The 26,298-nt window shown below is 49.5% G+C and overlaps 1 long non-coding RNA gene across 1 annotated transcript in view; it reads left to right on the forward strand.

The window, feature by feature from the left end:
- The window catches only part of LOC144144110 (uncharacterized), a 142,145-nt gene that overhangs the window by 66,348 nt on the left and 49,499 nt on the right, over positions 1-26,298 (forward strand). The window contains exon 4 of the long non-coding RNA XR_013317158.1: positions 14,156-14,257. This is a non-coding gene — a long non-coding RNA (uncharacterized LOC144144110). The remainder of the gene's footprint in view (positions 1-14,155; positions 14,258-26,298) is intronic.

The raw sequence follows: 26,298 nt of genomic DNA on the forward strand, positions 1-26,298 counted from the left end.
AAGAATAGTGAGAAGCGGGTGGTTGCCGTATTATACGTGTACGTGACGAACTAAGTCCCAGTTCGAATAGTCACGAGAAACATACAGCGAGAGAATGTCGCCTAGAGCACCGTTAAAACGTTCTCTCATCCCGCTGCTTTGTGGGTCGTAGGATGTAGTCTTGCTGTGAACAACGCGGCATTCAGTCAGCTGCGCCTCCACGAGTTCGGACAAGAATACTCGTCCCCGGTCGCTCAACAGTTTCCTGGGCACTCCGCGCCGCAAAAAAACCGTTTAATGAGGAAAGATGCCGCATCGCGAGCAGTGGCAGCGGACAGGGTAGCTGTTTCCGCATACCCTGTCAAATGATCAACTGCCACAATATTCCAACGATTGCCTGTGGCCGTGCTGGGAAGTGGACCGTAAATGTCTATTCCAACACGGCCAAAAGGTCGTGCTGGACACGGTAGTGGCTGCAATGCTGCCGTGTGATGTTGAGGAGGAGACTTACGATGCTGACACTCTGTGCACGAGCGGATGTACTTGATCGCAAATGTGTACATCTCCCGCCAGTATTAGCGCAAACGGAGGCGCTTCCTGCCTTTAGATGAGTAGTTCCGGAGGTAGAGCAGGTCATCACGTACGGCGCAGTGTGAAGCCTAACGGCGTGTTGCCCGGGATGCTGGAACTGTTGATGGACTCGAAAGGTACTGCAAGATTGCGGCAATCCACGGATGCTTACGCTGTGCCGAGGTCATATCCTGTATGGCTAGTGACGCCAAGGAGCAGTTTGTTGTGAATAGGCAACCAGTGTCGGACATGACGCGTGATCGGGACAGCGCACCAGCATCACTATGTTTGCGGCCGGACCGGTATACGACTCGGATGTCGTACTCTTGAAGTCGAAGACCACAACGTTCGAGTCTACCGGAAGGGTATTTCAGTGAGGACAGCGAGCATAGAGCGTGGTGATCCATGACAAGGTTGGATGGACGACCGTAGAAATAAGGACGAAATTTGTTGATAGCCCAAACGATAGCCAAACATTCCTTCTCGGTGACGGAATAGTTTCGCTCCGCCTTCGTCAGGGTGCGACTGGCGTACGCAACAACGTATTCATGGAAGCCTGCTTTGCGCTGAGCGAGAACGGCACCGAGACCGACACCGCTGGCGTCACTGTGTACTTCGGTAGGTGCAAGCGGGTAAAAATGGCGCAGTATTGGTGGCGACGTTAGCAGGCTTGGCATAGCCACAAATGCGTTTTCACAAGCAGGAGACCAGTCCGTAATTTCTGCGCTTCCGTTGAGGAGCAGCGTCAAAGGGCGATAATGGTGGCAAAATTTCTGACGAATCCCCGAAAACAGGAACAGACGCCAATACAGCTTCGAAGCTCTTTCAGACTGGTCTGTTTTGGAAACTCTACCACTGCGCGAAGTTTTTCTTGCAAGCCAGCCGAAGTAAGGCACGCCAACACTTGTTCAAGGCGAATAAGGTGCGTGTGGAAATCTGTTGAAAACACAATGTCATCGAGATAACACAGACAGGTTTTCCACTTGAGGCCACGAAATAACATTGTTCAAAAACGGAATGTCATCGAGATAACACAGACAGGTTTTCCACCTGAGGCCACGTAAAACATTGTCCATCATTTGCTCGAAGGTAGCTGGCGCATTACTAAGCCCGAAAGGCGTCACATTTAATTCTTAAAGCCCGTCGGGAGTAATGAACACTGTTTTTGAGCGATCGGCATCGGAAATCGGCACTTGCCAGTAGCCAGACCGCAAATCTAGTGAAGAGAAGAACTCGGCCCCCTGTAAGCATTCGAGAGCATCGTCGATACGAGGTGCCGGGTAGACGTCCTTGCGTGTAATCTTGTTCAGGTGACGGTAATCTACGCAGAACCGGGTCGCCCCGTCTTTAACCATGGGGGAGCCTAGGGGCTGGTAGAGGGCCGAATTACGTTGCGCGCAAGATATCTGCTACTTGCTCGTCGATCACCCGGCGCTCCGCAGGTGACACGCGATATGGTCGCTGCCGTAGTTGGGCGTGGGAGCCGCTGTCAATTTCATGGGCGACATTCGACGTGCGTCCAAAGGTGGCCTGCTGGCAATCGAACGATTCGCGAAAACGTTGTAGAAGGTTGATGAGCTGGTCGCGCTGGCCCGAGGTGAGGTTTTTGTTGATAGACTGAAGGAACACGTCTGGACTTGCCGTACACTCGGGACTATGTGCACTCATAGGGAAGAACGACGATTCGTGGGGCACGGCCTTTACGTGCGAGGGATCAACAGCTTCCACATATCCACGACATTCCCGTGGAATAGTGTGGTCGGGCAAAAGGATGCGTTGCAGATCGTCATTAAGCTTGAACCAGAGCGAACATTAAGGACAGCAGAAGGTAAGGGGAGCAACTTACGCGAAAGAAATAAACTGGACGGTGTGAAAATTGCTGTTGTGTCCGCAGCGACATTGCAGGAAACAGGCACAATAACGGAGCAGCTAGGGAGAATATCGGTATCTTCGGAAACCGGCAACTTGATCGACAATTCGTCCTGTGGCGGCTCCCACAACGGTAGAAGTTCAACTCGCACACGAGCGCAATCGATTATGGCGTGATGACGGGATAGAAAGTCCCACGCAAGGATGAAATTGTGAGAACTTGACGGGAGCACAACGAACTCGATGACGTACGTGCGGCCTTGGATGAGGACACGAGCGGTGCATATGGCTAGCGGTTTAACGTATTGCGCACTTGCCTTCCGAAGAGTAAGTCCACCAAGAGGTGTTGTGACTTTACGAAACGAGTGGCAGATACGTTCACTTAACACTGACACTGCGTCTCCCGCATCAACAAGCGCGAGTGTGGCGACACCATCCACAGTCACATCTATAACGTCAGCGTGTGAGATAAGAGGTCTTCGGCATTTTGACGTAGGTGCAGTTCTTGCCTCGGGAACAGCAGCCGTCAGTTTCCCTCCGCGGTAAGATTTTGTAAGGGGCGCACGGGCGACACGGAGTAGCGACGCGGGGAAGAAGGGCCATGGCTCGAAAATGGTGGTCGCTCGCAAGTGCAGGAGCTCGGTGTCGGCCCTCAATCACCAGGGCGAAACAGATGGGAGGTTGTCTGGTGTGCGCCAAGGATTGAGCTGTCGACAGCTGGGGTGCCGTGTACTCACATGACTCGAAGGCGCCTGGCTCCACTTGTCGTACGACTGAAGCGTAAGTCACCGCAGCCGGTGAAGCGAGGAGCGCTGCCATTGGTACCGTTAGAAGCGATGCTACTGGGTGAGCGAGAGGCGCTGTGGCGGTAGTTGAACTGACGAGAGAACGCTCGTCAGCAGTTCTTTGAATGAGTCAACGATATAAGGCGCGTTCATAGCGTCCCATTCTGTGTCGGCTCTGTGGCGCAGTGGGTAGAGCACCATGTACATTGCGTTCCGCCCGCAGGGTCGAGGGATCGAAACCTGGCACCGGATAGTATTTTCTTTTATATAGTGTAGGGGAGGGGTGCGGACAACGACGGTGCGGACTACGACGGGACAACGCGGGTGACATCGTGAGTTACTGAAATACTCTGCATATAAAAGGGCGGTGCCACTGGTGATAATAAGTGTGAGGTCGAGGGTGAAGCAACGCATACAGGCACATGTGGCGGTTGGCAGGCTAAGGGAAGCGCCTCGGCGACCTGGTCTCGAATCATTCGCCGCACAGTCGGAGGCAGCGGAAAGGCAGGCTCTCGAGCATTAGGAAGCAGGGCCTGCTGCAGCGAAAGTTCTGCATGCACGAACGCCTCCATGTGCGGCAGAAGAGGAGAAAGATCGAAAGGGAGAGCCAATGACGACAGTGACCCGCGTGAAACGTCGTCGTTGGGAAGTGTGCGTTGACGAATAACAACACGCTTTTTGCGTAGCTCATCATAGCGAGGCACCAATTGAGGACATCGTCAACAGTCTGCGGGTTCTTGCCCAGATGCGTCTGAATGGCATAATCCTCGATGCCCTTGAGGATGTGCCTAATCTTGTCGTATTCAGGCATCGCAGTATCCACCTGCTGGCAGAAGTCTACGACGTCCTCAATGTAATTGGTGTAACCCCCGTTGTCTCGCTGTGCTCGCACGCGAAGCCACTGTTCAGCGCGAAGCTTGCTCACAGTGGCGCGACCGAACGCCTTAATGAACTAAGTCTTGAATTCAGACCAAGTTTCCACGCGCGCTCGGTGGTTATAAAACCACGTATTGGCGAGCTCGGTCAGGGAAAGCTCGACGTTGTTCTGCTTCGTTGCATCATCCCATCGATTGTAGTCGCTCACTCTTTAGTAGGCAAACAGCCAGTCCTCGGCATCGACGTCGTCGTTGCCATTGAAAAAGGAGGGGTCACGTTGGTGAAGAGACCTGGAGCACACGACGGGTGCCTCCTCTGGAAACGCCTTCTCGTGGTCGGTTTCTCGATGCAGGGGCGTGAGCACTTCCTTGCTTCGTAGTTCCACGCTAGGGAACGCGTGTAGACTAGGGCCTTACCAAAATATAATGGGGTTTATTGGCAGGGCTGGCATGAGGTACCAACGAGGTTTGGCCGTTTCCGAGTCCAAATGACGCCTAGAGTCTGCGCGCAGGTCTCACGTCGAAGCACTGTCGATGGGGCTGCCGCTGTGTCACTACGGGCGATATATACCCACTGGGGGTTGATGCCACTCGGAAGATCATCCGGGGAGACTGGCGCTCTTACGGTCACTCACCAACTTTGTTACTGTATATATATATATATATATATATATATATATATATATATATATAAATCTAGAGAAAGATAAACTCACAAAGCGCGCAGAAATAGTATAAGTAAAGAGTCGGATACACGCAAGAACAATAACAAACAAGGTTTACTTACGTAGCGGCAACGGGACTTGCCTTCATCAGAGTAAAGTTACCTAATTTTGATGTCGCAAACATTTAGAACACATTTCTTATATAGGTTTGCAGAAAACTGTAAGAAGGAGCGGAAAATGTTTCGGAAATGGAAAGTGTGCATACAGTCGGGCTACGCCTATGGTACAACAACAAAAAAAAGAAAAAAAAGGGGGGGGGAGCAAGAGAGAGAAAAAGGGGTCGTGTTAACAATGCAGCGTTCAAGGTTGCACCATGACCGGTCAACGTATGCCGCGCGAGCTGCAAGTTCAGACAATGGGGGAAACTGGACAACCGCGGTTTGAAAAGAAAGGGAAGAGTATACAGTAAGGTATTCAGTGGCTGGGGAGACTGGTTTGGGCGGAAGCGAAGATGGGTGTGCCCCCCGCGGATGAAGAGAATAGATAGGGGGCACAAAAGAGCATTTCACAGAAGCTAGCAACTGAACAGGAAATAGGTATCCTGTTCAGGCCCCAACGGGTGATGCGCAGACGAGCAACATGGACTCGGACGGCACTGAGACGCCGTCCGCACAGGTGGGTACGCATCGTCAGCAAGGTCCGCCAGTGCTCATTAGCGTTGACAAGCCGTCGACAAGCTGTGACAATGACTCCAGTGTTGTGCTGGACAAGCTTGTGGGGTCTCCTAAGCCTAGGAGCAGCGTCACTGCGTCGAACGCTGATAAACTGCTGCTTGCGGGCGCAGTAAATCGCGGGTCCCAAATGAGAGCGAGGGTCGACAAAGGGGCAGCGGAGAACAACTTCGCATGCGCTGGAGGACACAGTGTCAAACGCGTGCATGAGGAAGGAACCGTCTTAAAGCTTCGGTTCGTGGTCATGCGTGTGGTTCTGGCGTTGTGGGTTCCCGCACGGGTTGCAGAGGCGGATCACCTGACGCCCCCTTCAAACGCGGAACATCGCGGTTGGCGCAAGAGCCAAGGTGTGGACTCTCACCTCGAAGCAGCGCCCGATTAGGTCGAGTGTGACAAGCGAAAGGGAGGAGGGAGTGTGGTGAACTGACTGAACGCTGGTGTGTGGTTCATGCCGCTGCTGTTTTTAAAGACGATAGCCTGGCTTCTTAAACCCAGAAATTTTGGTCTGTCTGTATGTCTGTCTCTCTGTTTGTCCGTCTGTCGGTCTGTAACTCGACTCAGCCACCCGGCCAAAGTAAAATGCCTACGGCGCGATAGTCTTATATGACTCCTGCGCTGCCCAGGGAGCGCTGCACAACCGGCTTCCGGGCAGTTCTCCCGTGTAGTACAAAGCTCCGCGGGTCCCATCGGATCCCGTGTTGACAGAAGCAAAATGAGCTCGATGCTCGCGATTGTTTTGTGACATGGTCACCAGCCCATCCCCGACGAGTCCGATGTCTTCTCGCGATCAACTTAGGGGAAAAAGCTTTGCAGCGCTAAATACGTTTACAGCGCCGACGAAAGTGCCGGGACGGTGACGGGGCTCTGCCACTCGCTGGTTCACCGATCGATGGTCGTATGAAGTGAAATTTGAAGTGAAACTTCTAGTTTAAACTACCTACTACTCTGGGTGACAAGGACGCTTCAACAACAGCCCATCAAAAAAGAAGAGTGACGCAATCGGCGATGATTGCGCTTTAAAAGCCAGGGAGTCCCGCGGACCGCTTGCTCGCCTGCTGCGGTGCGCCGCTCTTTTGTGTACCTGCGCACTATGCGTGCGCTTTCATTAAATAGTGCTTGTTTGCATGGCCGTTACGAATACATGGTGAAGCGTTAGCTTGCCGTTTTGTTGCGCGTCTGCGACAAAATTCAGCGAGCGTAAGAAGCGTGAAATCTGTTTTGCGATTCTGAAATTATAGTGGCCTTAAGACAAAGTGGTCGGGCGAACCGAGAGGCCGCTAGCTTTCCTTATTTGCGCTCACTTTACTTAACTACGCCCTTGCATCATATATTCACAGTTCGCGCTTAAGAGGCTAGAATGAGGGTCAGCAACGTTTTGAAGTGTAGGGCCGAGTTGCATGCAGCCGACACGGCGGAGGGCTTGACGGCAACTCAGGTGGGAGGTGGAGGGGGGCTTTGAATGCAAAGTGAAAAAATTCCGCAAATCGCCAATAATATTTGGCAATAATCTGGCGAAGGTCGCAGATAGGGGACAATTCAACTGGAAGCGACCAATTTTCTGTTCTTTTCTCGCTGTCTAACTCCATTTGAGGACAAAACTGCCGTGTCGGCGTTCAGATTGTTAGCGACAAAGATAACCAACAGTCAGTGATGATCGCGTGTAAATATTCGGGGCGCGCGCCGTGTATGCGGCTATGTTATGTTATGCAAATATAGAAGTACACATTTCTGCAGGCAGCGGGCGTGCGATTTGGTGATTGTTTTGCGTCCTTTAATGGCGCTTAATTTGTTTATTTGACGCAATGCCTCACCTACTCGATAGTATCCATGTGCCCTGCCGTTCCTAAATTGTGCGGCGTAAAACTTTACGCAAGGTTCATTTAGTTTGCGAAAATATAAAGCAAAATTTCCACTCGTTTTCATGGCGGTGCCAGGGCAGCAGTGTCAGCTGAGTCGGCTGCGCAATTCTTGGGTTCGCTTGCATGCTCGCTGCACGCTGAAGCAACCTTTTGCAGTTACCTCAGGCTATAGAATGAGCAGCGTTCCGTGTTTATGCTACTCGTGAACTTTCCTTTGTCGACCGCACACCAGAACAAAGATCAGTAATCGTCATCAGGAAGTTAGACCACCCGACCTGGCGATACTGTCCCACGCCGCGACGACCGCGACAGCTCGCTGAAAAGAAATCCGATAAATCGGCTTGTTTGAGCGGATGTTCTTTGTTTTAGCCTCTACAACTACTTTAAGCGCTATTCCATACACTACGAAGTCATTTAAACGCGCCACAAAGCGATTAAACTAAGTACGACCAAGTTTCACTGTGCCTAGTAATTGAAAACGCATGGAGGGCGGCGAGGGTCGCCTGCTCTTGTACTACCCAAAGGCGTCGGCCACTAGGGGAGCTGCATGTCGCCAAAACTCTAGCGCAGGAGGCCTATATACTGACAGCCAAATGTAAACGTCCAAGCCCGGTTTATATGTTCATACTTGTCAAATTTGTTGAACAAGGAAAATACAAAAAGCAAATATAAGACAGATAATTAGTACACAAGGAATATTGGCCGTGTTCCTTTATTAAAAAATTCTTAGGTGCTTGGTTTTTTGATAGGAAATGATATTCTACATCTACTACAGAAAACCGCCACCTGCTGTTCTGTTGCCCGCACCACCTACTGGCGGCATATGAGAATTCTCGCGGCAACAGCAAAGAAAGGTTCCACTAGCTAGGTTTCACGTTCTGTTTGGAACGCACGTGGAGCACGGCAGCGCGGTTCTATAAACCTTGCAGTAGGCCGCCTCGATTCACGCGCGTCTCCGCCGTAGTGCAGCGCTGGCATCGAGGAACCCCGACTGTAGCAGTGGAACGCGGTAAATTCATATGGCCTTGAGGAAACCTTTAGTGTGTTTACATTGGGATGAGCGCGACGGAACAGAAACAGCCCGATAGGTGAGCGGGAAAGCAAAGAGGGGCATTTCCGTGGCAAATGTGTACAAACAATATAGCCTTTTGACATTTGCAATGAACGGAGCAGATACGCGGCCAATATTTTTCTTCCCTGTGCTTGGAAGGAAAAGCAACATTCACCCTCCGTTTTGTTGCTTTAGTTCGCAATTGCGTTGTTTATTTGGCTGAAATTTTTTCTTGTTCCTTCCCTTGTTCTCGCGAGTGAGCATGACTTTTCACTTTTAGGTGGTATCCCGCACGCGGGTGTTTTGCTGGTTGCATGATGTTTCCTTGTAGTGTTATGCATCCTTTGTGTTGTATTTCTCCTTTGTAGCATTTAAATTTGTGGTTTCCTGGCACGCGGGCATTTCGCTTGCATGCATGGATTCCTCAATAGATATTCTTAGCGTTTTTTGTTTGTTTGTTTGGGTTATCCGCGCTGTAATCACTTTTCTTTGGTGCCTGTAGTAGTCCAAGCAGTCCTCACAAATGCTTTTGATAGGGGAGCTGTAATGATGACAGCGCCGATGCACCCCGTCGGGACGATGACCCCCCTCACTTTTCGTGGCCTTGTTGTGTCCCCCTCCATGGCGGAAGCGATGGGCGGCCTCCGCCGGCGCCAGCGACTCGCAACCCTTTGTATGGGCCTCGCCGGGGGGCTTTTTACGCGGCGCCGGGGAAAGCTTTCCTGTGCTCCTGACCTTCGGGGACGGACAAGGGGGGAGCGGCGATCAAACCCCTAATTGGCATGTGCGCTGCTGTAGGGAGGTGGCTTTGCTTGCGCCCTGCTCACTCATGCTTCAATGAGTTTGTTCGGAGCTTCGGTCCAGAGCGGTCGCATCAAGACTTGCTCCCGTGGCGGTTTCTGCGCGCCAGAGCCCCACGAATTTCTCGCCAACCGCGTGATAGATCGTCAGCTTTTTAGCCTAGGGGCCCCTAACAGGGATCGTGCCGCGATACCCCCCCCCCCCCCCTTTTTGCTCTGCGGCGCCGTTTATTTGTAATCCTCTTTCCATTGTCTTGCGTTATCTTATGTTCGTGTTTCGTCGTCCCCTGTAAATAAGTGTAAATAGACTTTTCTTCATCATCTACTTGACTCGTCTCGTCATCGGGTCCTTTACCATCCTCCACGACGACACCAACCACCGCAACAACGTGCCTAACTTTACTGAAGTCCTCTTCCCGAAACATCAGTAAACCTTTATTTTTTAATGTTTTTCTCGTGTGTCTGTGTCGCTACGTGCGACATTTTTTTGCGTCCTGTGTGAGGTTTTACGTTTCCAGACTATATATATATATACCACTTTCTTTCTGACTCAAAACATTCTTCATCTGTTTCTATGACCTAACGCATACCCCCCTTTGCTTTCCGGGCTCCAGAATACCGGTCTGGTGCGATGACCATTACGCTACCGGCGGGGTTGTTTCACCAGCCCTTTCTTGGGTATTTATGTTAGGTATTTTTTGTTTCCTGCTCTTGGGGGTGGTAGCCTGCTCCACTCCGACTACTCGGGGTGAAGGGGACTTCTTTTTAATCCCCAGGCCGTGACTGAAGTGTCTACGACATGTCGGGAGTGGTCGACCAGCGTTGAACCCTCTTACGCTACCTATGCCACCAAAAGACTGCCAGAACTGAGGCCCTCGCTACGTATGTAGTAAATGAGAATTGGAAATTAGGGGGGGGGGGAGGGTCGTTGAAATAAGAGAGAAATACGGCTTGGCATTGAAGAATGCCTCGGAATGCAAAGGGGAGAAGGCGGAAGGTCATTGAAAGAGACGGAAAATTTCGAAAGAGAGAGAGAAAGTGGTGAAAAAATGACCGCGGGGGGGATCCGGACCCACGACCTCCAGAATACGCATCTGGGGCGATGACCACTACGCTGACGGCGGGGCTGATTCCCTTCCACCTTCTCGGGTTTTCATGGTCAGGTAGTTTGTTTCCTGCTCGCGAGGGTGGCTTGCGGATTGTCGGGAAAGAACCTGCGAATACTACGTTGGAGCCTCGCGCTTCAGGAGCCTAACTTCACTTGAAGTATCAGATGGGCGCGGCCAACGCCAATGTTGACACCCTAAGCCGAGCCTTTTAGCTTTTCTTTCGATGCCATTTGTAACCTTTTGTTTAAGTGTTGAATGATGTTAGTTTTGAATTTTTCGTCGAAGTTTCTACCCATATCTCGGAGCATTAGCTTGGTTGAAAAAAACATAGGTGCGCAATAGCACGTGTGAGTATCAGCCTGGTTGCCAGGAAACAATTGCTGGTGCTGGCTGGTTCTGGTATGTTGGTTTTTGTGGTTTAGGTTGTATTCTACCAGCTCCCAGTGTGATCTCTCTCGTCGAGCAGCTGATACTACACGACGTCCGAGGTCTTCCCGTCAGCGAAGGAGGTGTTATGACTTAACGGTGAACACGCGGTAACGACACGGTGGCGGCGGATGGAGCATTGGTTCTTACGAGCAACCCCCGCTCGAACAGCAGACAAAAGGCCTTCCACGGAGTGGGGCGGCGGTGTGCTACTCTGGTCTGTAATTAATGAGCCAGCGACCCCAGCCACTCGGTGACACTCCCGTGCTCTCCCCCGCAGATCGACGACCGTGGGATCGTAGAACCCTGTAGTTGGCAGTGGCGGCGGCAGAATGACTTCTTCGATAAAGACGAGTGATTAGCTTACACTAGAGTGCAAGGAATCGGGATATCCCGTGCTTTAGCGACCTGCGTTGTTTGCTCGCAGGTCGCTAGAGTACCCTCCTTCTACTCTGGTCTCCAGCAAGTGGCAAGGGAGTGTGGTGTGTGTGAATGTGTGTGCGCCCGCTAACTGGGAAGGGGCGCCCGTTCCCGACAGCGGTGCTGCCAGACGAGAAACTCTGCATCACCATTGGACAGAATTTCTTTGGATAGTCATCTCCAAGCTATGGATCTAGGGAGCGAGTATCTATTAAAACGGCACGCTGGAGCTCGCGGGACCATTCCCTGTCTTCAGTACTGTAAAAATATAAATAAACCAGTTCAAGTCTCGCTCTAACAACTCCCCCAGCCCTGGCTCGCATGGATCCCCCGTGCGCCACGCAAGGGCAAGAGCTCTGGCGCAATCGCCGTGTGCGCAGCCCAGGGTGTGCTGGCTATTGGAGTGCGATTTGTGCTCTGGTGTGCTGTCGCGCGTTCTCCCGGCTGTATTTTTGTAGAAAGCGTAATTTTATTTCGGCCTCCTATACCTCAACAAAACATCTTCTGTGGCTCAGACGCCGGAAAAATTTACTGTTTCATGCACCAAGGGAAAATGTTGAAATCCGCAAAAATATAAATGAATTCAGGAAGCACAGGCTGCCTTTTGTAACATATTCTTTATGTTTCGCAAAAACCTACTTATAAATGAGTTTATCGGAGTGTATTAATAGACTGGCTGAACAAACTGGTCATGAATCTGTGCTGTGTGCGCTCGTTCAAACTGATACCTGTCTGCAGCGCGGTTTTTATACGATAAGTCCGCAAACCTATCAAACGACACAAAAATGTGCTAGCGAGGCATTGTGGTTGGTAATAAAGCATTCTTGGTAATAAAGCATGCTTTGGTAATAAAGCATTGAAAAAGTATGGTGTATTTGAATTTAAAAAGTTGCATAATTTTGTTTTCGGAGTTTCCATTTACAAACAGTGCAAATGCAGGATTTGGATGCCACTAGGCAACCTAGCCTCATAATAGATATGTATAAATATCTCAAAAACTGCACATAAATTTTACGTGTGACAATTCCAAAAGTGGCAACTGAGGAATTGCGTGAATCCTATTGGTACATCTGTGACCAGGTGGCAAGACATGGAAGATAAGAACGTTTTTGGCTGTTTTACTAGTGGCAAACGACAAGCTGGTTGCAAAATTTATAATTGTAACATTTGCAGAATAAAGAAACACGGACGACGACTCTATCAGTAACTTCGTTGATGATCTGCGTCAGCTGGGCTGGCATATTACTACAGGTATTCATGGGAGCGAATGATTTTACTAACGCGACGCAATGATCACTTATAGCAGGCCGGATGTTAATCATATGTTACGTATTCATATGAGATAACACTAACCGCTGCAGCTCTCAGAACACAAGCAACGGCGGCGCCTCGGATAACAAATAGGCTCTTTGAATAGCTCTCTTCGGCTAAGAGAGCAGTTGCACGAGATAAAGGAACAACGCAGGACGATATAATTAGACCTAGAACTGCAAGTTTTACGATTGCAATAATAACAAAGTTAACACCAAGAATTTGATCGGAATCATCCGACGTATATATTATGCCTAGGAAGCAGTCTGTAGTGGGAGGACGTTACAAATTGATGATTAGGGGGTTTAGAAACACTAAAGAGAGATGCATGAGGTTTAATTATTCATAGGATTTCTACATTCAATCACAGGACCCCCGGAGTGTTGGAAATCCTACGGTAATATCATTTTATGAAAGGGTGTGTCCCTAGCTACGATCTCAGTGCAGTGTCAAGTGCTGCCAATAAGTAGACTTGCTGTATACAGTCACAAATCTTGGAGTAGGCGATCAGTGGAGTCGGACAACGGCTTTTCGCAGCCAGAAAGCCAAACATTTATGAAATGTAGAAATGCAAGAACCACAGTCTACAAGACCTTTTACATAAATTCCTTCAACGCAATCACACAACGCTTTTTATAACATAACATATCCCACAGACTTCCAAAATGTGATGTCACGGAGCTTTGCCCCCCGGGCGTCTTCTGTTTCTAGTGTTTTTTATGTTCATTTACGCTGTAGGAGGTCAAAAGTAGCTGCAAGACGGAGTGGTGATGGGAGGTGAATGAAACGTCGTCCCTGCGGGCGTGTTTTGCAGTGCTGTGCCCTAAAGTACGAAGGTATTGGGACGCAAATTGTATAGTTCCACGGTTGCGGATGAAACTCTTCTTATTCGAATATACGTAATTTTTGGTCTTCGATTACGTAACCCACTTAACCACTATAGGAAACGCATTGTTGACACCTCAACTTAAATACAATTAAAATTATTTTGCTTGCATTACGTGGAAGAGAGACGTGAGGGTGTTGCAATCGCACATTCGCTTCCAATGGCATGTGTGTTTTTGATTGGTAACCTAACATGTCAGCCAGAAGGATTTTTGATACTGCAGCGTGCCTGTTCAAGCCTTGGATGCGGATACTCCAACGTGTTTCTTTCACACTTAGACGTAGCTCAGCATACAAATTTGAAAATATACAATGATACTCAGTATAAATTGTATGCAAAGCAACATGTTGGAAACTTGTGCCCAGTGTTGCAACAGGGTAATTATGCGGAGCTTTGTGTGGGACAGCAAATTATGAAAGTGAAGATGTTGTCCCCACAGTGTCGTTTGCTTCCGTGAGCAAATTTGAAGCATGAATTTAAAATTTAGGGCTCCATCATAACCTTAATGCTTTGACCCGCATAAACGCGCCTGTTTCCGATGATTTCGGAATAATTTTACTTTACTTGCTACGTTACCAAAATATACACAACACAACACTGTGCGAGCAAATTAATTTCGAGAGAAAAAGCCTGCTGCAGACAGATCATTTTTATTCGGCGGAAACCTGGGAAATTTTTATTCTTTCGTTGTCGCCACCTTTGACCACGGAATGCTGTTTCTCATCCAAGGGATATACCAGTGATTACGTGTTTTCTGGTAATGAAAAAAAGATAAATATAATGTAAGCATATTTTCATATATATTTGTTTATATTACAGCTGACCTTCCCTACCCTCTCCTGCCGCCGAAGTGGAAACACATATACACGAACCACAATTGTACCGTCGTGAAAATTCCTGCTGGTAAACGTAACTACAGAGGTAAGTAAATACAAATCAATGAAATTTTGCGCACCTAAATTGGCGCTTTAGCAACTGAACAAGTGTGTTAAAGATATTTTTAAGGCGTGATAATTCAAAGTTCTTCTACCAAAACACTTATCTTGAGAGGCCGCTATAAAGACATTGTGCACCATATTCTGTATACTCCATTCGGCTGCCATACATTTACAGTACTGGTCGATTGTGTAATACCCATTAAATAATTTAGGTGCAGAGAACTGTTCATTGCACAAAAAGGCAAAATGTTACTTCAGGGAACATCCAGGATTTCCCCTAGCCTTTGAACGGGGTGGACGCGAGCGCCAAAAAAATGAGCCCACCTTGTATGAATAACGTCACGAACGCTGATGTTAACAGCCTCGTTCCCAATAGTTTTATATAACTTCTCAAAGCCAATAAAAAAAATTCTTTTTCGCGCCTGTTCGAGCGCCATTCACGCTAGCGCTCCCGGAGACCGCGCGACTTTGCCTATTTTCCGAACATTCAAGAAATGACCGTCGAGCGCACCGCTAACAACCATCTGTTGCGTGCGCCCTGACCAATTGACCGACTCCTATCGTCTTCTTTGTGGTTCCGCCGACATGTGCTCGGCGCGTACTCTAACCCGCGCCTGGCTTCACCCACCTGCGCTTGGCGCCCGCTCCTCATCTCCGCACTTCGCTGTAGGTTTGCTTTGCGCTGGCTGTCCGCCTCTCTTCGCTGAGCCCTTCCCACATGGCTGCGCCTCATTGCCACACTTCGTCCAATGAAAGTCTCTACCAGGAACAGCTTCACTGGTGAAACTGCTTGCGCATAAACAGGCTTCACCGAAACAAGAAAATGTGTTCTCTGTTTGTCCATTGACAGGCACTACTTTATTATCTGTGTTACCTTGCCTCGTCCCACGAAAACCTCGGCAAACAAGATCTATGGAAATAAAATGCAGACACTTCAGTACTTTTACGGGGTAATTGTAATTACCAAACAATAACTACTGTTAAAGACATAAGACTGCTTATGTGTGAAATGCAAAAGAGACGCATTTTATAATATGAGCGGTCGCATTTTTAATGTCTCATAGTAAATTCCCCATATTTATGTTATTGTGTGTGTTGACCGTGACTTGGACATCCGAATTATTGACGTCTGGCGTGTAAGCCTTACTTCATAACTGTGAGGGTGTTGGCTAATGCTAGTTTTTACAACAGGAAACTGCTTCATTGTTTCCTGAGCAGTATTTTGAGGTGCGAAATCACTTAGGGGCTTGGGCTGTCGGCGTCTGATGTAGTCATGGTACTAAAACACCGGGACACTCGTTTTCCGACGCCCCGCGCTAGAACGTACGCGTACTAAAAGACCAATGTATAATGAATAAAGCCGGGTTAAAATAACCTGAAATTCTTTAAGATTTGTGGGACGCTTCCTGTCCGCTTCAGCAATCGTCAAGCATAAGCGGAAGCTGTATTTAGGCGGGTTACAATTTGTGTTACACTCAAATAATCCCAGGCTCTCGACGCTGGGCCTTATCGGCTCGGGTGGTCGGTCGAAGCAAGAAACGACATACGTACCTGGTGCCCGGGGCTCGTTGATCACTGAGCACACATCCCCGGGGCGAGAGGCGGGCATTTCACTGCGGTCGTGTTCACCCCTGCCACTGCCCGAAACTGGTGCAGGTGGGGCATACAATTACTTGAAGCCGGTTCAACGCACGAGAGGGCACCACCACCTAAGCACGCGCGCTATTGCTCCTCCCAGCAGCTCTTCTCTCCCACCTAATCAGCGCGCGCCGTGGGACGAGAGAGGCTTAGAATCTTTCAAAACCGTTATACACTGCAAGCTTCGCCCTTCCCCACGTTTGCATTAGTGCAGATGACCCGGGATTTTTTTCCTTTTTGGCCTCTTCGTGTGAGGCGTGCTTCTCCAGGTCAACCGCCTGCGAACTACCGTTAATATGATGCTTGAGAGTATATCGCAGTGCAGCCAGCAAAAACATGCATATATTTGTCTTGTGGTGGGAATTCGTTCTCTTATTACAATCGTGATTAAAGGGACCCGGCAACGCTCTTCGTGCAGTGGAAGTAAACCTGCGCGACGTTTAGGTTATACTTCCAGGAACACCCGAGCCAAATATTACACGTGCACGTGAAGCAGTAAGCGCGCAAATCACCGTGAAAGACGCGGAATAACCAACCGCGGTCTCTTCAATTCTCCTCATTATGCACCCCTGCAATGGCCTCTGCGACGTCAATCGCGCCATGGCTGTCCTGGCTGTTTTATTGGCTGTCGCTGGTCAACTTCGCGGCTAAATTCTGGCAATTCCAGTGACGATCAACAGTCGTCGGCTCTGTTTGAACCTCTTCTATGTCTGAACCTGTCCGCATGCTTTTGGTGTTTCTTTTGTTTTGAGTGCGGGCGGAGTTTGAGTGACGAACTAAATATTCCACTTTCAACGAGCCCACTCGACAACAAACGTTTATTGCTCCAAAAACGCCCTACCAGCCTGATCGCTTGCTTGCGAGATGGCCACCACGCCTGCTTTTTGTGGCACCAGACCGGAAATCAACCCGTCCACGTTGCGGGGAAAAGGACGAAACTCCCCGGCCTGTGACATATCGAAGGCCGCCGAACAGAACGCCGCGCGCCGCCCCCACTCCGGGAGACAGCGCGCAGCTTTCGTCGCGTTGTCCGCGGTTGCGTTGAGTGGGACATTCATGTGCGATTTTTTATCGCGCGTAGTTTCGGTGATAGTGAACGCATTTTCATAATTCTTAAGGAAGGAGATTGCTGGGGCAACAGACCTTACCCCAAAATACATTCCGAGTAGTCGATTGTAAGTGTTTCAGTGTTGCAGGGTCCCTTTAACCGTTTACGATTCTGGTATTTTCCTATCCTTGTTGGAGATGCTTGCCGAAATGTCCTTGCTAGGACTACATAGACGATTTTAACAGGTGCTTTCCTAATTTCCTGGTACACTCACTGAAATCACTCCGGTTTTGCAATGGCGTCCCCCAATATCGACTTTAGAAAACTATTCTGCTCACTTCGTTTTTTCGTCTTATTTTCATTTTCTTCGCCCTTCTATAGCCCCACGTACCCGTTATAACGTAAACAGAGCAATCTACTCTAATTATAATACTCAAATTACTCTTCTTAGACCCATTTCATGTCTTATCGCGTTTATAGTTACAACGCAAAAACACGTTTACTGGATTATAATTGTCTATCAGTCACAGCATGTCACCTTGTTTTCATGTTTCTTTGTTCGCTTCTAACGGTGCACCGCACAGCCGATATGACCGTATCCCGGCCTTACGGATAGAGAAACACACATAGCTTTGTGTCTATGTGTGCCTCTCCCTCAATTAACTTTATGGGTTTCTTGGTGCACACCAGCACGCCAGCTGTATAAAAGCACGCCACGAAAAAAAGAAACTCTTCGTGATTAGGCTATCAGATAACTTTCATGAGGAGATCGAAAAAGGGGGAGGGAAGAAGTGGTGAGCAGGAAACTTCCTAGGCATACTGGAATTATTTAAAATATTCATATATGGCTCCGTTTTTGCTCTACACTAATAGCCCTTGCATGAGAACTGAATTAGAGAGAAATATATCCCCTTGATTACCTTCGATTTGCAGCAAGAATAGTTAGAAGGCAAATATTCGGTCCTGAGGTTTGGTTATGTCCAACGTTTATTGAAGCCGCTGTTATCTCTAGTCTTCTTACCCGTTCAGTGGATTAGACAACAGTCTTTCACAATTTGTGTTGCAAGAAAAGCCAAAGATATCTTATAATACTCAATAGCTTAAAAAGCATTTAGGAAAACCAACGCCTAAAACCTACACCACATGTTATTGGCTGCATTAAGTACTGCGGTAGCCACGTGAAATGAGAAATGTACGATAGAGCAAGAATGGAACTACCGTGGGTTAACTGTGTTTGAGAGTCCTCGTTGTGAAAAAGGAACTCTGCCGTGCACACTACTGTGCATTTACAGCCTAATAACCAACCTTATAACCATCTACTCGCATTTCACAGCAGCACGTAATCCGCTTAATTACTCTGTTTTTAACATGCAGTGACCAATGCAGTAACTATAGTTTCGTGCCCACAGAAAAATAGAAGAATCCGCGATGAAATGCAAAGCCTTCACAGTGTGCTGGTCGACGGCTCGGCAGGAAGGCGATATTATTCTATCAGCACCATCGTACTTGGAGGCGTCTAACTCCTACAAGATTTCTTTTTGCCATCGTTGCAGCATTTTGTTGGTACGCGTGCTAGTAAAGCTATGCGAGACGCCTTTGCCAATGCACGTTCGAGGGAAATGAAGGTGGTCGGCGTGGCACCAGACAGAAGTTAGAAGTGATTCGTTGGAAGAGAAGAGAGGAAAGTGCACTGGGGATATTATTGAGTGGCGGAGGGAGCTCACCCTCATACAACACAGCGTAGGGGAAGGACAAAAAGGGGATAAAATACTACTGAGGGGAAGAGGGGTGGGATATATAGAAGAGATATGAAATAGAGAGCGAAAAAAGATAAAAACTTTGGCCTTCGCAATAATGGCAGGAATGGCACGAGCACCCGTTCTCCCCTTGCTGCATTGGCTACAGGCGCGGAGTGAGTGGTGGCATTGAGGTATGCAGGAGCCGGCTGAAGTCTTCCCGGCAGGAGCTGGCAGCACCCGTAGCATATCCTTGAGGTTCTGTCTGGGCTGTTACAGGAGCAAGATTGTAGCGTGCAGCACTGCTTTGTGTGCTGTATGCCAGGTACAGTAGAAGACCAGGTGCTCCAGCGTCTCGGGTTCGGGGCAGTGGGCGAAGCCGTATGAGGTGCGCCGTCTTGGCGGTACAACAGGGCCGCCACCTCACTGCAGTTTAGCCGCATCCGGAGCATCATGGTACGGGCATCCCGGCAGAGGCGCCAACGTAGAACACACACGGCCCAGCTACTCATTACTTCGGGGTGCAGGTGTATGTATGGCCATGGCCATTCGGGCAAGGGTCTTGGTTGCGGCATTGAATTCCCTTACTTCCTTGGTGGCGGGGGTACCCGGCTGGTGGGCGCCCTTGGCCAGGGCGTCAGGATGCGCATGTGGGCCCGCAGCAAGTATAGCCGCACTGTGCATCCGCGACAGGACACCACGTGCAGCTAGTCTGCCAGCGACTGCTCAATGTACCCTCTAGAGCTGGCCGGTTGGTCATTCGCCTGCCGCTGCAGGAAGGCTAGCCGGGAGTACGTTAGGACGAGGGCCTTGCAGTGTTGGCCTGCCCGCTCAAGCAGCAGGTCTGCAACCAGGTGCAGGCCGGCTAGCTCTGCAGTGGTTTGACAAGGCGGGGAGGGGTAGGCGGCCCACCCGGCTGGTGCCAACTCAGTGCTGGCGGCTCCCGCGTTGCCCATGCTGGGGAGCACCGACCCGCCTGTGAACACGTAAATGTAGGTGCGGTCATCGTCTTTTATCAGGGTAGCCACCTCCTGTTAGACGGCCTGGTGCGGAGTGCTCCTTCTGCTGCTCACCCCAGGCAGCTTCGTGTTGATATCGAGGCCCTCTCCCGGGCCAGGGGGTGGGGGTTCTTATGTCCTACTCGTGGGTGAGCAGCAATATGTACATCTGCGAGTTCGGGCAACCACGGAACCGCTGCAGCAAGGCGGCTCCGTCTGAGCTTTTCTGCAGGCAGTCAATGTGGCGGAGGGCCGGTAGCTCGATTGGCCACTCCCACGGCATATGTGGCCGCTGCAGGAGACGAGCTCAGGAGGCCCAGGCAGAGCGGGATGGCTCAGCGTTGATCCAGCTCAAGCTCTTTCCATCGCAGTTGCTTCAGGTGGACGAGGGGCAGTGCGTACAGCTCAGCCGAGCACGGCCCCTCCGACCCGGAGTTGTGCGCGTCTGCCGCGGCTGCCACTGCGGTCGCCCGGCAAACTCGAGAGTCCAGTACCAATACTAAGACGTGTAAATGGCATGCCGATGCCCGTTTTGAAGACAAGCGGTGAGCTGTTCAAAAGTGGTGCCAATTCTGCCTCAGCGAAGCCGGCAAAGAGAAGGAAGACAGTGGCAAGCGGTTGTGTGAAAGGAACTGCACCTAAGGAACGTACGTGTCAGCAGCAAGAATCTTAGATTTATACCAACGCTTGCTGGATAGTGCAGGCCATCAGGAGATAACTAACCAGGCCACACCTTGTCGAGGCATCTCGGCCGAGAGGCAGACACCCGTTGTGGTCCTAGCGTGATGAACGGGGGCGCTGCTTTTGTGAGCGTACGACAGGCGACAACTCACCAGTATAGCAGTCGCGAGCCTGGGCCAGCCGGCTGCAGAAGCCACGACTACACCTACATCACATCAGTTGACGAAGGCGGAATACCTAATCGCCTGGCGGACTGCTCGCCGTGTGACAGGCAACAGACCACGGTACCTGGTGCAGGCAAAGACGAACTGTGACCTTTTCGTCATATTGCTTTTCTCCTAGCCGCCTCTAGGATATTTTTCTTTGAACTGTCGCAATACCCTCTCAACTTATCCAGTTGGTTGTTTGCAGTATTGCATTTCTCAATGTTTTATGGTTCCTTCACCTACGCGACACACACCGGCAAGTTGAATGAGCGTCTGCCTACCCTCATACGCATATTCGTTGATTCGGCAGTCGCCTGGAACGGTGGGTATCAGCGGAGTTCACTTTGGGTGCCCCTAAAAGGTTACCTCAATCATGGCAGGAAAGCGGCGCATCGAACAACCGTCACAGTAGCGCTGTTTCATACGTCGCTTTCCGCCATGGTCCAGGTGACCCTCCTGTAGATTCCCAACGTAATTTCCGCGAATACCCACCCCTCAAGGCCACTTTCAAACCGAACAATCGCTGGATCGGCAAACTAAAACTGTTACGTAGCCGTGATGGCCAGGATGCAAAGCAGGATAACATTGGTTATCTGCAGAGATCACTCTTAAAATTTTGCTACGAGTGGGCCGGGGGCGAAGTGTTTTGGGTGCTTTCAGTGCTTGCTCCACTTTTATTATTGTTCTTTACTTATTGTGGATTACTTTTTACATCTTGTTTGTTTCCTCCCATGGATTATGCATCCAAACCCAGGTGCAAGACCTGAAAATAACCTGTGACGTCACGTTGAACCAATTTCACATTTCCCTCGATCGAATGCACTGTTAAGAAATAAAAATGGGCAGGCAGGGGGCGACAGTAGCAGGAAAGGAAGAGGAGGGTCGGGGCGCTCACTGCCTCGCTAATCGACTCGATCACCCCATCGGAAGCCAGACGCTGGTTTTCTTTCGCTGCACATTTTGTGGTGATGAAACCCGGGAACCGGCTGGCGAGCGGATCTACGTTCGACGGTGCAGCGGCTCCGAGGTACGCGAGCCTTGGATACCTTCGTACTGCTTTATCCTGGAAGCTTTACCTTCGGCCGTCGCCCATTTCAGCTCGTGGCCAAACCCACCCTCGCCCCCTTATTATTCAAAAGCCCAGCGTCTGGATTCGCCGACTGGTGCCATGGACGCTCTTTGTATTCGCCGGGATGTCCTACGAGCAACCGTCTCCGGGACCATGGCAGCCCTCGACACCTTGCTGCGGAGCCAGGTAGTAACGGCCCTTGACAAACAAAATGTCCTCGACCTCATTTTGCATGACCAGGTGAGCCTTCACAAACTCGACTCAAGTTCAGGAGAACCTGCAGGGTGAAGGGTTTGATGCTGACGTTTTGGAAGCGATCGATTATGACGAGCGTATCTGCGCCCTGCTAACGCGCGTACGCTTCACCGCGAGCCATGACTCTTCCGCAAGCCCCGTCCTTAAACCTGAGGCGGCGCTGTTTACAACCCGAATCGCAACCTCGACTATGTGCTCGCTTCCCGAGGAAGCCTGGCGGACAATGGTCCCGGGTGACGTGCTGCCTGTCTGGGAAATGACTGGGGCGGCGGTAGAAGAACAGGACAATGATGACGGAGGTGCTGCCGCCTTTCAGGACGCCAAGGAAGACCCCGAGGGGCTCAGCACGGGAGAGCGGCTCCAGCGACCACCCAACCCTGGTGTTGCCGGGATTGCCGTTGTGGAGAAATCTCACGGACCCTGCCGAGACCTCGCCGTCGCTGACGCGTATACCGTTTCCGAGATGTCTGACCGGCCTTGCCGCACCGCTGGCGTCGCCGACACAGCACTCACGTCAGAGACGTCGCTACAGACTTTCCACCACCCTCGCTTCGACGATTTGACTACCGCTCTGGAGACGTCTGACCCGTTCTGCCACGGCCCTAGCCTCAATGATGCGAGTCTTGTTTTGGAGACCTCCGAGCTTCCCTGTTGCGGCCTTTACGTCGGTGAGGCAACTATCCTTTCGCAAGCAGTTCAGCAACCCGGATTCTAGTCGAAGATATTTTCATTGGGTCCAGCAACGAAAACGCGATTCTTGCAGATGGTGGACTCGCTTCGGGGGATAACGAAGCGCCTGCTCCTCCGACGCTCCGTGAGCGAACTTCGACGCCAGAAGCCAGTTTCGTCCGCGCTCGTCCATGCTCCGTGGGGAGGTGTCCTCGTGGCGAAGCAGAACAAATTCTTCGATGGTGACGACCCCTTCTTCTGCAAGCACAAGTGGACGCTGGACGCACCTTTATACAATGTTTATAGGTCCGACGAGAGGGAAGTCCTATGGTTCGCAGAGAAACCGGCTGTACTGCTGGAACGCACCGATTACTTCACGAAAGCAGTATCAGACGTGGACTGAACGACAATGCCACTACACTCGCCGCATGATCTCTGTAAATTTGACCGTCCCGCATCAGCTGTTTCTATTCGATCCCGGCGGCTGCCTTTTGGCCAAAAACCTTGAGAATGGTCTCTTTTCCTGGGGGACCATATGAACACTCGTAGTCTTCACTTTTAGCCCTAAGTAACTTTGACCCAGCAAACCAGCAAGCGCTCGTTGCCCATGACGCTGGCTATGGACTTGTATTGCCTCGCTCGATTGACAACGCTCTGTACCCTAAGATAAATCCCAACAGACATTCAGGCTGTTGGACCGACAGCCAATCTGGAAATTCGGCATATCGGTCTGTTGATCTGATGGCAGCTTGTTGGCCTGATGGCAGTCTGTCGGTATGATGGAAGTCTGTCGGTCTGATGGCAGTCTGTGGGTCTGATGGCAGTTTGTTGGTCTGAATGCAGTCTGTTGGTCTGAATGCACTCTGTTGGCCTGAATGCAGTCTGTTTTTGAAGCTATAGGTCCGATGACGAGATTGACTTAGGACACATGCTGTGAGGTTGTGGAACTGATTTACAAGTTTGGCAAGCTTGTAGCCCTTTTAGCAAAATAAAAATAGAGAAGTTCATTTTGTGCTGCTCACTCATTTATTTTCGCTGCATGTCGCCGTGCTTTTGCAAAACATGCTTTCGCACCACCTTTTGCCTGGCTTCCGTGGGCTCCGCAGACGCAGTCCTGGCCAAATAGATCTGAAAAAGAGCTGCACACAGAGAATAATTAAGGGTTCAATGGCCTTGTAAACAAAAGCCAATGTGGTAAAAGGGTAACAAATATTGCCAAACAGGTTGCCAGTAAAAAGCAACACTTTGGGGAATAAACTAATACCCTGCAGCTTTTTTTCTTGTAAGCTAAAACATGCTGGGCCTGCAGCAAACCATTATTCATGAATGGCATTGAGGCACATTGTGAGACCATTTATTGTGCCAGAAGTTTCATATTAGGGGATGCTTGCTTAGGCTAAATTATGAGTTAGCTATGAGTTCTGATGCCAGATATCACATGCAATACCTTTCGGGTATGCGACCTTCTCTGGTGTCAGGGCTGGTTTGAGCTTCGTTTTTGCATGGCCCTTGTTCACTTCGTTCCGGTGCTACATTAATCTTCTGTGCAGATTGCCTGTTTCGGCAATGTACACTGATTTGCATTTGGCGCACGGAATCTAATAAACAATACCTGGAAGCTTGAAGCGTGAGAGAGGGTATTTCACGCTGACAATGTCAGAACGTAGCTTGCTAGTGGGCACGTGCACGATGTGCACACTGCGTTTCTTGAAAATGCGTGCAAAAGCTTGATTGATGTGTAGGACGAGAATTGCAGCACGTTTTGAAACAGGCCTTGTGGACGTTTCTGCCTGCTAATGTCAATGCGGATTGCTGCTAGTCGCCCTCTTCGCTTCTTTTTGAATATAATGCTTTAGGCAGCCACAAGAATTGCATCAAAGCGAGCAGCCATTACCTACGTCCCACACATCAGTGAAACTCTCGCACGCATTTTCAAGAAACGCAGTGCATACATCGTGCATGTGCCCACTAGCAAGCTGCGTTCTGACATCGTCAGCGTGAAAGACCCCCTCTCACGCTCCAAGCTTCCGGGTGTTGTTTATTAGATTCCGTGCGCTGAATCCGAATCAGAGTACATTGGCGAAACGGGCAATATGCACAGAAGAATAACGCAGAACTGGAAAGAAGTGAACAAGGGACATGCAAAAACAACTGCACTGGCAGAGCACCATGAGAGGACGGGACACGTGGTCGACTGGAACAAGGCGAAATTACTGACAACTGAGTGCAATCTATCTTCTCCATTACTGCTCCAGTCCCTCATCATTCAGACGACGCCCAACATTATCAACATAATGAATGGCAATCTGCACCATATCTAAGCAAACGCATTGCGCCGCATATTGCCCAATATATAGCTTCGTTTTTTACGACACGTGCTGACCGTGAACAAGCACCAAACCGTTAAATGTCTTTCTTGACTTGGTCAGTGACCTACGTTTCATCATTGCAATATTGCTTTTACCTGCCTACACGGCATTTTATCAAACACTGGACTACACTACATGAGCCATTGTCGTTCTTAATGTGCACCAGAGTATATGACCTTTCACTACTGCTATGAAATATACCCATAAACGCACTTCAATGTGGCCTATATTTTTAGCTTTTGGAAACATTACGTGTAATTTCACCTTTATGTTGCACCTGCTACAGCAGCAGGTAATATTCCAAAAACATGAAAACGGTGGTTTAACACGCCAAAGCTACACTTAGGATATGGGGAGCACTGTAGGGGAAGGCTTCGCATTAATGTTGACCACCTGGGTATTTTTGTGCGCACCAAAATATCAAAACACGGGCGTCTTTACATGTTGCCTCCATCTGAAAAGCCGCCACACCAAGCGGTATCTAACCGACATTCGCCTCCACAGCACACCACCCTAGCCACAGCAGTCGGTTAAACATATGAAATAAAGTGAGCTTTGGAGTGCAAATGAAAATATTAATCCCACGTCCTATTTTCCCAATCAATCTACCTTTTGAAATCCACCATGCAATCCCGCTTCCCCTACCGGCCTACGAAAACACCTTTGACTCAAGAGGTAATCAGGCTGTTCTTAATGAAGTATTTACAATTCGAGAATTGCCACCGTGAAAGTCATGCACTCTGTTTTAGAGATAAGCAACATTAGCCATTTGCAGCACCAGGAGTTAATTGCGTTAAGATCAGATTGAAAGCATTGATGGTAGTAGTTGAAAGAAATTGTGTCATAAATTACAACATCATCTGCAAATAGACCTACATGGGAGGATATGCAACATGGAAGATGGACAGGACCAAGCAACCTGCCCGGGGGACAACAAAGTGGCACGAGCAAAAGAAGTATATAGTTATTAGAAGTAAACTGCGTTTGAGAAGAATGAAAATCTTTTGCTCAAGTGAGGACATTAGAGTGAAGTTTGAGAAGTAGTCTGTGCTGTGCAATGCGATGTAATGCTTTAGAAAAATCGAGAAAAACTACCGCAGTTTGTAAGCCTGCGTCAATGGACCAATGTAGATCGTGAACAAATCCTGAAAGTTGTGTTTCACAAGTAACCCTTGTGAAAATCGTGGTGATATTCGAATGTGATATTGTGATTTTATAAATAATTAGCGACCTGAAAGTGGATGAATTGCTCCCCGACCTTGCATATGGTGCTTGTTAGGGAAATGTAATGGTGAAGTACCGTCTCCTGATTTAAAGATTGGTGCTACCTCGACTATCTTCCAATCATTGAGAAT

Source organism: Haemaphysalis longicornis, unplaced genomic scaffold, assembly GCF_048455015.1.
Source record: "Haemaphysalis longicornis isolate Haplotype H1 unplaced genomic scaffold, Haemaphysalis longicornis Haplotype H1 scaffold_62, whole genome shotgun sequence".
In the NCBI taxonomy this organism is placed as follows: Eukaryota; Metazoa; Arthropoda; class Arachnida; order Ixodida; family Ixodidae; genus Haemaphysalis; species Haemaphysalis longicornis.